Below are 15,057 nucleotides of genomic sequence, written 5' to 3' on the forward strand. Positions count from 1 at the left end.
ACAATGAGCTAATCAACAGTTATGATAAATAACTAACCTAAAAACATATGCCACAAAAAAACAATTAGAAAAATTACCCCAAGCCTTAAAATAGAAGTTAGATAAACTGCTAATTGGCCTTTGTAGGAATGAATGGCCCTTAAGTGGGGATCCTGGCTGGGCTGGGGAAGGATGCCTCCAGGAGTTCCTCCCACAATCCTGCAGTACACACTCAGGAATGTGTGGGGGCAGGAGATGGTGTCACACAGGCTGCTTGTTACCCATGAGTGGCAAACAAATAACTGGGCTCCTCAGACCAGAGGCAGAGGGGCCAAGCAGAGGAATGAGAAGGCAGGGGCACGGACAAAATTCAGAGTGTCCACTGATGCCACCTCCCTCTGGGAGACCCTCAGGCGACCCAGACATCATCAACCACAGCTGCAAATCACCAGGGGGAACTTTGGGGGCCTGGAGAGTCATGTCTGTGGAAAGATCTATATCCATATCTTCTAGCTGTGTCTGTTGACGTCTTTTCATCAATCATGTCTCTGCCAAAGGTCACAACCATGAAGATGTCATGAAGACCAGGGTGCCTCAATTCTAATGGCACTTGAGAATCACCCGGAAGCCTTCGAAAACCAACATTAAGGCCCACTCTCCGGAGATATGGACTTAGTTGAGGGGGTCCAGCAGCAATATCCTAACTCTCCTGGTGACTGTAATGATGGGAACCACTGACAACACCACAGACCTTTCACTGTTTAGCTGACATTTCAGCATTGTATAGATATGGCTTCAAGGCATAATCTGCCCCCACTACATTTTAAACATCTGTTACCCACTGTTCCTAGTTGGTGCTGATTCTTCCCTAGGGACGGCCTTTTGATTACTTTTTAATGCACACAAAGGAAGATCGCTGGACTTGCTGTGTGCATCTTCTCTGACCTAGTACTATCAAACAGAGAGGAAAACATTTTCTCTTAAGGCCTCATATTGTCATAAAATGTACAAAAAGATATAATTTTTATTTTTCCTGAAAGTTCATTTCATAGGTCATCTTTTTTTTTTTTAATTTATTTGTTAGAGAGAGAGAGAGAGCACAAGCACAGGCAGACAGAGTGGCAGGCTAGAGGCAGAGGGAGAAGCAGGCTTCCTGCTGAGCAAGGAGCCTGATGTGGGACTCGATCCCAGGACACTGGGATCGTGACCTGAGCCGAAGGCAGCTGCTCAACCAACTGAGCCACCCAGGCGTCCCCACAGGTCATTTTTTTAACACAGGCTATTTCACTGTTGATTATGTCATCCTGAATGCTGATCGTGGATTGTATATCTTCTACCTTCAGATTAGGCAACAGCTCTATTTTCCTTCACTCAACTTTTTAGAAGGTAGCCTCAAAAACCAGCTTGTGAATTACTGGTTGCCCTCATGATGAACAGAAAAAGCCTCTGTTGGTAGTGATTTCCTGATACGGTCTAGCAACGAATATGAAGAAAAGATTCTATTGGGTCAGAAAACGCTTTCACATGGCCTTCTTTCTTCTAAATTAAACAACCAAGAAAAAAATGTCAGGCTACAAGGAGTAAAGACAGAACTATTGTAATTGTAATTGGAAAGGTCTATAAAATTACCTCTTTTATAAGAATTAATTAGAATCTTGTTAAAACACTAAAATACAATGTCTTATGATCACCTACTAAGTCTACAGAACTAATCAATTCACACCAGGCCCATTGAGAGCAAGCAACCTCATTACTAGCTCTCTAAAATGACCCATCCTTCGCTTTTTTAGAAGTTTAAGAAAAAATATAGCTTGAACACTAGGAAATATCTTGTGGGCAAAAGTTATAACCTGCTCTGTAAGAACAGCCTAATTGTTTAAGATTCAATACCCTTAGTTGGAAGAAATTTTAGATAAAGCAAAACACCTGAGAACTCTGGATGTTAGCGTAAGTGTGGGAGAAAGGGATCCACCTTCCCTCCTTCTAAAGACTTCTGTGTGGCTCTTGAGGAAAGCCTGGAGGAAGAGGAAGACACAGGTTCCTCATGGGAAGCTCCTCCATCACTTGCACCTCCTGAACAGCCTTTCACCTCTAGCTTTCCTCACATCACCCTCTTAGCTTGCAAACGCTCCTCCAGCTATCCCCAAAAACCAATCTCTTTGAAGAATTTTCCTCAAAATATTTTCTGGCAAAAGAATCTTCTGGCTCCTTTGGTACTTGTTCTGTCCACTTTCACAAATAATTGTGTGAAAGGTTACAGCAAGTAGGCCATATCCCACCCTGGGACCGAACCCAGCACCTTCCCCGACAATGAGTGTGTGAACAAACGGAAACTGGAAAAATTTTATAGGATGCTTTAGAAGCCCTAGGAGTGTGCTTACTTTCTTTTAACCATCTACCAACAAATTTCTTCGTTCTTCTTAACCAAGTCCATGAGGACCATTGCAGAATCTAAGAACCTCTTGAAATTGTATATAAATTTAAAATGTGTTTTCCCCCTCCACGCCACCCCACAACTACACAGACCCTGGAGAATCTTTACAGCTCTTTTTAGGTCTTTTGAGGTAACTGTAATGTAAAAGTCAATTTGAAAATGTCACTGCTCTAAATATATTTTTGTATAAACAATAAGGTATGAGAGCTTCCTGAAATGGTTAAACAATGAAATGAGCCACCTAAGGCAGTCTCTATCCTCCAGATATTTACAAAAGAACAGCTCTCTGTTCGGATTGCTCTTGACAACAATTTACCTGAGAGTCAGAATGAGCCACATGACTCTGAGAATACGAAAGCATTGAAACCAGAAAGTGATCAGAGATCATCTAGTCCAGTGGCTCTCAGACTGCAGAATACACAGAATCACATAGAGGGCACATCAGGACACTGACTGCTGGGTCCCACTCCTCCTGTGTGTTTATGCTTCTGTAGGTCTGGGACAGGGGCCCAGGAACATATTCCCAAGTGATTTCAGGTGAAGTTGATGCTGCTGGTACACAGACCACACTTTGAGAACCACTGCCCTAATATTACTTCCTCATGCTATAAATGAGTAGACAGAGACTTTTGAAATGTGAGTATGAGTCAGAGCCCTGGGTTCTAACTGCACTCTGATCAGCAGGATCCTCTTAAGTGGGTCCCATTTGAGTCTCCAAAACTTGTAGATGACTACACAGACACAAAAATCTCTCAGCTGGTGACATTCAAACTACAAGGCAATGCTAGTTTTACCTGATACCTGATATGAAGAGAAAGGAATCTCATTCTGTTCATCCCAAGCAGAGAATTGAGAAAGAGGTCCCCCCCCCTTTCATCTAAATGATAAATCTCCTGTGACAGTTTTATTGTTGCAGCTAAAATGTTCTTTTGAAACAAAACATTATGTCATCCTTCTGACAATGCAATAAGAAGATTCTTTTCATGGGGTCATGTCCATAGTGTTCTAATAAAGACATATTTTTTCCATAAACATGTTGAATAAGTTTTTAAAAGTTATTTTGAAAGAGTGTATTTTTCAGCATTTTGGAATCTCTCTCCTGGCTAGCTCTACAACTAAGCAAGACCCTAGATAAAAGCAGGGTCTACAAGATTTGGCCTCAGCCAAAGCTCTTTATACTCTTACTTGCCCCATGGTAGATTACTCAGGGTCTCGCTTCAGTCTTCTGTCTCTTCCTGACCTCCCCTCCCACGGTATCAGACTCTCTCTAAGAAACTTTGGGTTTCCACACATTGATATTCCTGCTTCTCAAATCTTGGACCTATATTCTGGACCTGTCTCATAACCCCCTTTCTGACTCAGAACATAAAAATTCATCACCCTCTAGTATGACTTGGTTTCAGGACCCTCCCTTAGAAAGGGCCTCCATTTTCCTACTTCATCCTGACTAAAAGCCTTTTGTGTCCCATGTCAGACTGACCCAACTGTGGCCAAAATATTCTAGAAAAAGTGAGCACAACCCGGGTTAGAATTGATTATGTGCTTACTCAACATCACAATACATTAAATTATGTAAAAGCATTTAGAAAGACTTCCTAGGATTTGTGGGGTTTTTAAACTTTTTTCAGTATCATGGAAATAGTTTTCTACTTTTTAAATGAAAGATCACCATTATTAATTATATTTTAAAGTTTCAGGGGTGCCTGGGTAGCTCAGTGGGTTAAAGCCTCTGCCTTTAACCCCTGAGGAAATCCTGATCCGGCTACAGTCATGATCCCAGTCTCCTGGGATCGAGCCCCGCATCGGGCTCCCTGCTGCTTCCTGCTCTCTCTCTGCCTGCCTCACTGCCTACTTGTGATCTCTGTTTGTCAAATAAATAAATAAAATCTTTTTTTTTTTTTTAAGATTTTATTTATTTATTTGACAGAGAGAGATCACAAGTAGGCAGAGAGGCAGGCAGAGAGAGAGGAGAAAGCAGGCTCCCTGCTGAGCAGAGAGCCCGATGCGGGACTCGATCCCAGGACCCTGAGATCATTACCTGAGCCGAAGGCAGCGGCTTAACCCACTGAGCCACCCAGGCGCCCAATAAATAAAATCTTTTAAAAAAAATGTTTCAAGTTTCATATTAAATATAAACATAAAATATAAAGCCCCATAGCAATTATAATTTTTCATAATAACCACTAATTGGTTCTCTTGTATAGTGTAGTCAAAACTGAGGAAGACTGTACAAACCCTGCAAATCCACTTAATTCTGGGTGGGAAGGACAGAGCATGTGATGGACCCCAGCCATGCAAACTAGGATAGAGATGATCCTGCCTTGTTAACAGTTTTACTCCTAGACACCATCAAGCTGGATAGGACTTCATTTTCTGACTCTGACCTTCACAGCACTCAAGACCAATGAATAGCAGCATTTTATCATGTTGGCATCATGAGCGTTTATTTGAGGACCTTCTCAGTGCCAGGTTTTTGCACATGCATTCTTTCTAATTTTTGCAACAGTTCTGCCAAAGGTTTAGTAACTTCCCAGGGCTTCACAGTGTGTGAAATGAAAGAACTAAGATTTGAAACTGGGTCCCAGCTTACAGTCTAGCAGTTCTCAAAGAGAGGTCCAGGAACCCCTGATGTTCCTCAAACCTCTTTCATGGCTCACTCAAGTCAAAGAATTATCTGAAAAGGTGACTGAGATGTTCCTCCTTTTTCCAACACTATTTTGGTGTAAAGCTGGATTTTCTTTCCTTTTGTTTTTAAGATATTATTTACTTATTTGTCAGAGAGAGGGAATGTGAGAGTGAACATAAGCAGGGGGAACAACAGAGGGAGAGGGAGAAGCAGGCTCCCCACTGAGCAAGGAGCCTGATGTAGGACTCGATCCCGGGACCCTGTGATCATGACCCAAGCTGAGGGAAGATAGATGCTCAACTGACTGAGCCACCCAGGCACCTCCAGAGCTGGATTTTCTTCCTGTATTTCAACCAAAACAACATATGGCCACAAACTGAAAGCAGACACAGAGGACAATCCAGATGTCTTCAATTCAGTCAGACATTAGGAAGATTTGAAGAAAAATATAAAGCAATGTTACTCTTCTCACTAAATTGTTTTGTCTTGGAAAACGTGCTTTGTTTTCTTTTTTCATAAAAAAATATGCCATTTATGTTAACATATGATGGGCTTACTAATATTATTTTTAAATGGATTAATGCCTATTTTAAAATATGAATGGTTTTGATTTCTAAAATGGTAAATACCATAGGTATAGCTTACCTAAACAAAAGCTCTTTGTGGATCCTTAATAATTTGCAAGAGCACAAAGGACTGTAAACCTCAAAAGCCCTTCTTAGCTAATACAACTTTGATTCACTGTATCCCTTCCATTCCAGAAGGAAAGTTCTCATTGCTGGAGATGGGCAGATGGAAAGGAGAACTCTGCCTTTTTTTTTTTTTTCTTTTTCTCCTTGCTTTTAGAAAGCAGAACTTTTATTGTACCAATTATTTATACCATATACGTGGTACTTAGCCAAATGTAGAAAACACACTTGTGTTCAGTCTCTTCCTTTGTTAAACTGAAATTTTCTTGAGAGCATCAATAGTACTAAGTCCCTTGGAATTTAGCACACACTGAGACTTGAATAAAAATAGTGATTAACTGGAAACGGAAAGAGGAGTTGGTATCATGATGTAGAGGGGAAACAAGATGTAGAAGGGAAAAAAAGCAAATGTAATGGAGACCAACTTAGTTCAAATCCAGACACAGTGCTGATGAACTACTGGATTTCTCTGAGCCTTAGTCTCCTTATCTTCGAGTCCCTAATTCACAGGGTATTAGAAGGAGTAAATGTGTCCTTACATACAACAGCTTCAGGCAGCAGGAGCAGAAGAAGAAACCACTCTAAATGGAACTATGATGGGTCAGTTCCAGAACACAGGCTGTACATCCAAAAATCCAAACGCCTGAGGGGACACTCTTCTCAAATGAATTTCTCAACTTTCTGTATCTCTTGGCTACCTATGTCATCATTAAGTTTACACATTTTCCTGTACACAACAACTCAGTCTAGCATTTAGTCCTTTAGAGATACATGTACATCTGTTCTGGAACTCATTGGCAATAGATACAAGCACCGGAAATACCCTCTCTATGAGAACAGAAATAAAGAAACTGAAAACCACACTATAGTGATATTTTCAAAGTTGTAAAAAAAAAAAATTACATTATCAACAGTAGTACAACTCCACTTAGTGGCTGCTGAGTAGAAAATCTGACTCTTCGAGTTGGATGCGATAGAAACATTTTAAGAAGTGTGACTAGATGATGTTATAAAAATTATTAAATAAAAATCTTGATCTAACGTTTAAGCTCCTGTCCAGCAAAACAAAAAGGCAAAAACCAAAAAAAAAATTTGGAAACTGCAATTTCAGGCTGTAACTCTAGGTTTACGAACTGTGAAGGCAACCTAAACCATTTCATTTAAGATTCTTGTGTTGTTGTATCACCAGAAAATTGGATCTAAATCCATTTATCATTGGCCGAGAGAATGTTTACAATCTCAAACTGTATTTACACACATATGTAATTTTGCCTTTAAAAAATAGGTACAAAGTAAGAACTTATGGAAGATGACAGAATGAGAAAGAATGTCTCTATTTCCCTAAATTACAGCATTTTATGAAGTATCACTCTTCTGTTTTGCATTCTTATCATAAAGGAGTATATTCTTTTTAAAGGCAGTAATTTTTGCCCCTTCTTTAGCTCTAGCCTACTTTTTTAACCTAAAACTTAACACTAGGTGGAGCCCCTTGTCCAAGATTTGGAGTGATTTTTTGAAAAAGGAAAGGAAAAAAATTACCAGTTGAAAGCAAAACCAAAAAGGCATTTTTATCCTTTCATTTCTTTTAAAGATTTTATTTATTTGAAAGAGAGCGAGCGGGAGCACAAGCAGGGGGAGGGGCAGAGTCAAAGACTCTCAAGCAAACTGTGCTGAGCAGGGAGCCCAAGGTGGGGCTTGATCTGACCACCCAGAGATCATGACCTGAGCTTAACCGGACTAAGCCATCCAGTTGCCCCTTACCCTTTCATTTTTAAATGTATGCTCAAAATCTACAGTAACACCAGAAAAGAATGTTTCTTTCTAATAATTAAAACATTGACAATGGATTGGACCATTAACACTTTGCTACAGAGAGTTGCAAAGCTGCTTCTACACTGTCAACTTCTGTAAGTTTCTGAATTCAACGCAAATACTACCTTTCATTTGCAAAGGAGGCATGGAGGGAATGAGGAATCAAATCAATTCTGGATGCTTGGAGATATTTAAACAAGGTTAATGTTCTCCTGGGTCTGAAGCAGACAAGACATATTTATGATATTCAGTTAGAGATACACTGTTATTAAAAGCAAAGGAAAGACTTAAAAATGCCGGAACCCTAGTAAAAGACAAAATATCCCAAATATGTTCAAACCCCGAGGTTTTCCATGAGGCAGAAATATAGGAATCCCCGATCAGATATTTCAGGGTGTCTGCAGACAGAGGGGTTTCAGAACTGAACAAAAGGTTTGTTTAATTATGGGTTCATAGGACTTAACAGTTAAAAATAGTCTCTAACTATACTCCTTCACAGTGGACTCTCGCTGGGGGGAGATAAGCCTTCTGAAATAACCCGCCAAACTTAGTGATCACTCTTGGCTGCAGGTTAAAAGCACCACTATCTCCAGACAACTATCTCCCTCCACTGTTGCTAGGAAGCTTGGCTTGTTCTACACTATCTCAGGGCTGTCCTTCCAACCCAAAAATGCTTGAAATGCAAAGTTCAGATCAGCAGCAAGGAGAACCTTTGCCTAATTCTCAAATGCTTGTGCTGACATAGCCAACAGGGATCTGTCAGTTTCCTGGACAATAAATTTTGTGGACTCTTATTTTTTTTTCCCCTTTAGATTTATATGAAATCTTGGACCAGGCAAGACATAGTTCTGCTGACAGCTGAATTATGTGGCAGAGTAACCTTTGAACGAGTACAAATCATTGACCTCCCATAAATTCTTCCCCAGAAAGTCCATGAAACTGGTTGAATCATGGTCAGACAGGCATGAAGGCGGTTAGTGCTATTGCAAGAATCCAGTTCTAACACAGTGGGACTGACACCTGTTTAACCAAACCAATTATGAAAAACAAATATTCTTTGATGTCTGCCTCATATTTTCCATACACAAGCTGATTTTTTTCCTTCGTGAGCTTTTCATTAAATTCAAATTACTGCTCTGCTACCATAAATGATTTCTAGAAACAAAACTAGTAGGGGTAAAGGAGAGTAACATTTAGAAGGGCACAATCTTCTTTGATGACAGAGGTAATTTTTAAAAAAGGAAAGAAATTGAGCTTTGGGTTCCCAAACCATTTGGCTAAAACAAAGACCAGGCAAATTGACAAACTATATTTAAAAGAAAGCCTTGCTAAATACCTGTAAAACGGACAGAAGTTCTCATGTAACATTTGTCATTAACTGTTATACATTTTATACCTGCTTCTCATACTGAAGGTAAAGAAGTTTGTTCTGCTACAATATAATGGAGTTTTCCAAACAGTGTTTTTAAATGGGGAGGCAGTGTGATGAGAGCTAGCACCTGCCCTGTGCACAGAAAATACACACTTACCCATTCCCCCCTCAACACTATGCTTCCTCCATTCCTCCTGCCATCCTTGTAGCCTGCATTGATGATATGGTAATAGAGTCTTCCAGACTACAGTTTATATTCAAATTGTTCTCTAACAGATAGAGGGGACCGAGGTTCCACATCTGTACTCCTGCAATGATCCAAGAGAGGGATGTCCAATCTAGTGGGAAGCTTCAGTGCAGACCCACCAGATTGACAGTTCTCTGCGCTCCTCTCTTTATCTCCAGATGAACCACCTCAGAAGAGTCAGAAGAGAAGAATGGGTAAGTGAGGTTTTAAAAATAGGATTTTAGGACTGACAGGAAAAATGGTTGATAAAGCGACCGACTAAAATAGATTTTAGAATAACTTTGTCTAAGTAATAATCTCATTCTCTATAAGCCAGGGAGAAAAGAACTTGATGAATCAATTGTTTTTCATTTTGCTGACACTCCGTATTGGTCCTGAGAACAATTTCTTTCTAAGCAAAGTAATGTTTAACCACTTCCTTATCATCAACCCTGCCTCATAAGCATAATTTAGAACTTTGCTATTGTAATGCAGTAGGTTTCATTTTTCCCCCCTTGTTGCTAAACCTATGAGAGAGAGACACATAATGTTTTATTGATCAGTACGGTCATCACTCCAGCAATTAAAGATAAGGTAGAGAAAACAATGGAACCACATATATATAGAAGCCACTCAAAGGAAGGAAAAGACCTCCTCAAGGGAGAGGAGAGTGAGCAAAGGCACTTGCTTACAGATGCAGTGGAAATGAGCTGAGACACATCTCAAGGCTTCAGAAGGCTCCAAGTCACACACGGGACAAAAGCCTGTGTTGGGCCTGGGGAAGTGAGGACAAGACCATGTCAGAAGGCAAGACCCATGGGAGACTGTAGGCCCACTCCTGGAATTGAAATACAGCCCATGTTTGGGGACATTGTTCCCCTATAGGAATCCTACCGAAAGGCATGAGGGTCATTTTTTGGAGTCTGGGGGTGAGAGAGAGAAGGAACGGCCATGACTCTGATTTCAGGGGCCACTGTTGGGTTTGATAAGAGTGCTCCTCCCTCCACTACATAGAGGTCAGCGGTTGCAGAGCTATAAAAGTTGAATGAGATATTATTTCGGGCAGAAGAGTAAAAGCGAACATTTCCTGGAAGAGTTGGACTCAAGTCTCTGGAGGTTTCAAAGCTCAGCTCACATGACATCACGTTCCAAAGTTTCCTTCGACTTTGTATTATGCTCAATTGTCTCCATGTCCTCATCTACCAGGGTTTGAAATCTCCTTGATATCTGACTTTTAAAGAAATTTTCTGGTCCCACACCAACTACCACAGTGCTGTGTGCCTTCTGGGCAGTTAGTAAATGTTTACAGAGAGAGCAGCCAAAGTTGAAATACTTGGAATAGTCACAAACAATGTATTTGCTGCTTTAAGGCTGGAGGGCTTAAAGTTGAAAAGGTCTTTAAAAATCGTATTTCTGGGGTGCCTGTGTGGCTCGGTGGGTTGGGCCTCTGCCTTCGGCTCGGGTCATGATCTCAGGTTCCTGGGATCGAGCCCCACGTCAGGCTCTCTGCTCAGCAAGGAGCCTGCTTCCCCCTCTCTCTCTGACTGCCTCTCTGCCTACTTGTGATCTCTATCTCTCTCTGTCAAATAAATAAATAAAATCTTTTAAAAAAATAAAAAACAATAAAAATCATTTTTCTTTTAAATAAATAAATAAAATGTTTGAGAAAGAAATCCATTCTTTAAAAATTAGTAGTCTTTTTATTATTTGTTTATTTTTTTTAACAAACCAATCTTTTGAATATGTTTACTCATAAGGTGAGGTAATAAACTCACTCAAGTCTAAATCTTGATGATGACAAGCTTTTTAGAAAAAAATCCCAAGTCATAGTCATATCAATAAAATGACAAAAGCTAAAAAATAACATAACATAACATACAATAAATAAATATGTGTGTGCACTGATTTTACATGGTATTATTGGAAATTGTGTATTATCCTGGGTTATTTATATCTCTGTATCATAAATCCTAACTTTAAAAAACCAAATCAACAGAACTAGGTGGCAGGGAATCAATAGTAATTTTTAGTAGACAATTTAAAAATAATATGTATTAAAAGTACAAAGTGGTGTTTCATATACTTTTATTTTGAAATAGTTTAGGGTTTTAGAAAATCGGCAAAGATGGTACAGGATTTCACAAGTAGACCAGATCAGTTTCCCATCTTAATATCATCCCTTATTATTAAAGGACATCATTATAATTAATGAACCAAAGATGATACATTGTTATTAACTACAGTCCAGAGAGAAATCCATTTTATTAAAACCACTTCTATTAATAGGGCAGATAGACGTTGCCCACTGTTTCATTTCCTTCTCTCATCCCCAAGTCCCCTAATTCATAGGCATTCTGCTCTTCAGTTAATTTCACAAAAATAGTTACGGTGTCCTATTATCAGGACCTGGTATTAGAATAAAATTTTTGCAATATGATGGACACTATGGTATATTGCCTAGATCCTCTTCCAGGGGTGAAGAATTTATAATCCTCCAGCCACTGGAAGTGCTGCCAGAGGGCAGCCCCCAGCTGTCAGTCCTCTTTGGGGACTGTCCCTACTGAAGACAATTGCCTTGCTCATGTCACACTTTCTACCAGGAGAAGCCAAAAACCCAATGCCTAGTCGATGTGAAGGTAAAAATGCTAAGGCCCTCCTGCTCTAACCAGAAACAACCCGAAGGTCATCCCAACTCCAGAGCGCCCCGCAGGGTGGGCTGATGCATTTGTGGGAAACACAACCAAGCCAAGCTTCTCCCTCTTCCCAATCCTGCCTCCTTGCCTGGGTGTTGGTCTCAGGGGAACTTGGAATAAACACGCGGGCCAACCAATGTCCATTTCATAGTCTACTTCTACTTTCTCAAGAAACACAACCTGTGACAGCCTACCGAATTGCAGGTGTTAGGCATAAAGAAATTGTTAAAAGAACGAAGTCCCAGTTCTTCCTGATTTTAGAAAACACCAAGGGAGATACGCAGGTAAATCCATCACTCCCTGACCATACGGAAAAATGTGAGGGAGGCACATGCAGAGTGTTGTCCGAGTCCAAAGGTTCTTACACCCAGTAGGGTAAGGGGAGGGGAAAGTTATCAGGATAGACTTCTTATAGAGCTGGGTGTAAAAGAGAAGCAGGAGGTGACAGATGAAAATGAGGTAAGGAGTTTGAGTCAGAAAGAAGATAGGAGAAAAATCATGGATACATGAAGGTTTCTGGGATGCTGAAGGCAGGACAAGGAGGGACAAGGCAGGAAGGAGGGACAAGGGTGGGGTGACAAGTGAAACCGCAAATGCAGCAGTAATCAGACCAGGGAAGAACTTGCCAAAAATCCTAACTTCAGTTTTGACTTTTCCTTTTCAGACTGAGACACAAGACAAATGTCTTTTCCATGTAAGCTGTATTTCCAGATTTTTCTAAACCCTCACCTCTATCAAAATTATTTGGGAAACCGAAGCAAAAAACAGCACAGACATTTTGAGAGAATAAGCACAATACTGATAACACCTTCATGTCAATACGTAAGAAACAACATTATCTATGATACACTAAATCAGTCGTTTTATAAGAAAAATATTCAGTGCACAAAATGTTTCAAAATACTTTGCTTTATTTTGAAAACTTTTTTCAGTCCTTTATTATATGGGTAATATCAAAAAGGTAAATAAGTATGGACCATCGAAGAATAAATGTTATTTATTGTTATTAAAACAAATGAACTATATATTTTAACCTTTTATTTATTGGACTCATCCTTTTGTAAGGTTAACATTTATCACCATTTTGCTGCTTATTTCATAATCATAAACTATTGTTATTATGGGTAAGAGTAGTCACAACATCATTACTTATATAATACAAATGTTGGAGCTCTCCTCATCTGTCCTTGCCTGCCTTCTTTTTTACCTAGAAATTACCCATGAGTAAAATTACATAGACAATGTTAATAACTATAAAATCACAACTCACAAGTGCTACAGAAAACTCTTGATAAGCAGAATTATTAGCTGTACACCAGGAACTATTAGGTGATGGGACTGGTAAGTAGGCTGATGATTTTACACAACCCCCAGGACCTAGTCAACAAGGGCATCCTCCCTCCTCATCCCCCTTCTGCCCACAAAAAATAATACAGAAAGAGGAATAATAAAAATAAAATACAATAATAAAAAATAATACAGAACAAGGGCAAGTGGAAATAATATTGCCATACAGGTAGACTTGAATCCAGTCTATTTCTACTGTCTACTTTCAAAAATGTGTATCTTTTGTGCATTTCTATTCACTAATAACGGAAGCAGCAGAAAGAGAAGTCAAGGAACCAATCCCGTTTATAATTGCACCAAAACCACAAGATACATAGGAATACACTTACTTAGCCAAAGAGTTAAAAGACCTCTACTCTGAAAACTATAGAACACTTATGAAAGAAATTGAGGATGGCACAACGAAATGGAAAAATATTCCATGACCATGGACTGGAGGACCAAATATTGTTAAAGTGTCTATACTAACCAAAGCAATCTACATACTCAATGCAATCCCTATCAAAACAACACCAGCATTTTTCACAGAGCTAGAACAAACAACTCCAAAATTTGTATAGAACCAGAAAAGACCCTGAATAGCCAAAAGTAATTAAATAGAAAACCAAAACTGAAGGCATCACAATTCCAGACTCCAAGCTGTATTACAAAGCTATAACCATCAAGACAGGATGGTAATAGCACAAAAACAGACACATAGATCAATGAAACAGAATAGAAAGACCCAGAAATAGGCCTCAACTCTGTGGTCAACTCATCTTCTACAAAGCAGGAAAGAACATCCTATGGAAAAAAGACAGCCTCTTCAGCAAATGTTGTTGGGAAAATTGGACAACCCCATGCAGAAGAATGAAACTAGACCACTTACATACACCAATACACAAAAATAGATTCAAAATGGATGAAAGACCTAAATCTGAGACAGGAAACCATCAAAATCCTAGAGGAGGACCTAGGCAGCAATCTCTTTGACCCTGGCTGCAGTAGCTTCTTGCTAGATAACCCTGGAGGTAAGGGAAAGAGAGGCAGAAATGAACCATTGGGACTACATCAAGATAAAAAGGCTTCTGCCCAGCAAAAGAAACAATCAATGACACTAAAAGGTAACCTACAAATGGGAGAAAGTATTTGCAAATGACATATCAGATAAAGGGCTGATATCCAAATTATATTATAAAGAACTCATCAAACTCAACACCCAAAAACAAAAAATCCAGTTAAGAAATGGGCAGAAGACATGAATAGATATTTCTCCAAAGAAGGCATACAAATGACTAACAGACACATGGAAAAATGCTCAACATCACTCATCATCAGGGAAATACAAATCAAAACCATGATAAGATATCACTCATACCTGTAAAAATGTCTAAAATTAACAACTCAGGAAACAATAGGTGTTGGCAAGGATACTGAGAAAGGGGAACACTCCTACGATGTTGGTGGGAATGCAAACTGGTGCAGCCACTCTGGAAAACAGTATGGAGGTTCCTCAAAAAGTTAAAAACAGAATTACCCTGTGACCCAGCAATTGCACTACTAGGTATTTATCCAAAGGATACAAACATAATGATTCGAAGGGGCACATGCATCCCAATGTTTATAGCGGCATTATCAACCATAGCCAAATTATGGAAAGAGCTCAGATATCCATAGACGGATGAATGAATAAAGATGATGTGGTATATATAATGAAATATTACTCAGCCATCAAAAAGAATGAAATCTTGCTATTTGCAATGATGTGAATGGAACTAAGTGTATTACGCTGAGCAAAATCAGTCAGTCAGAGAAAGGCATATACCAAATGATTTCATTGAAATGTGGGAGTTAAGAAACAAATAGAAGAATATAGGGGAAGGGAAGGAAAAATAAAAAT

This window comes from Neovison vison, chromosome 3 (genome assembly GCF_020171115.1).
Source record: "Neovison vison isolate M4711 chromosome 3, ASM_NN_V1, whole genome shotgun sequence".
NCBI classification, from domain to species: domain Eukaryota; kingdom Metazoa; phylum Chordata; class Mammalia; order Carnivora; family Mustelidae; genus Neogale; species Neogale vison.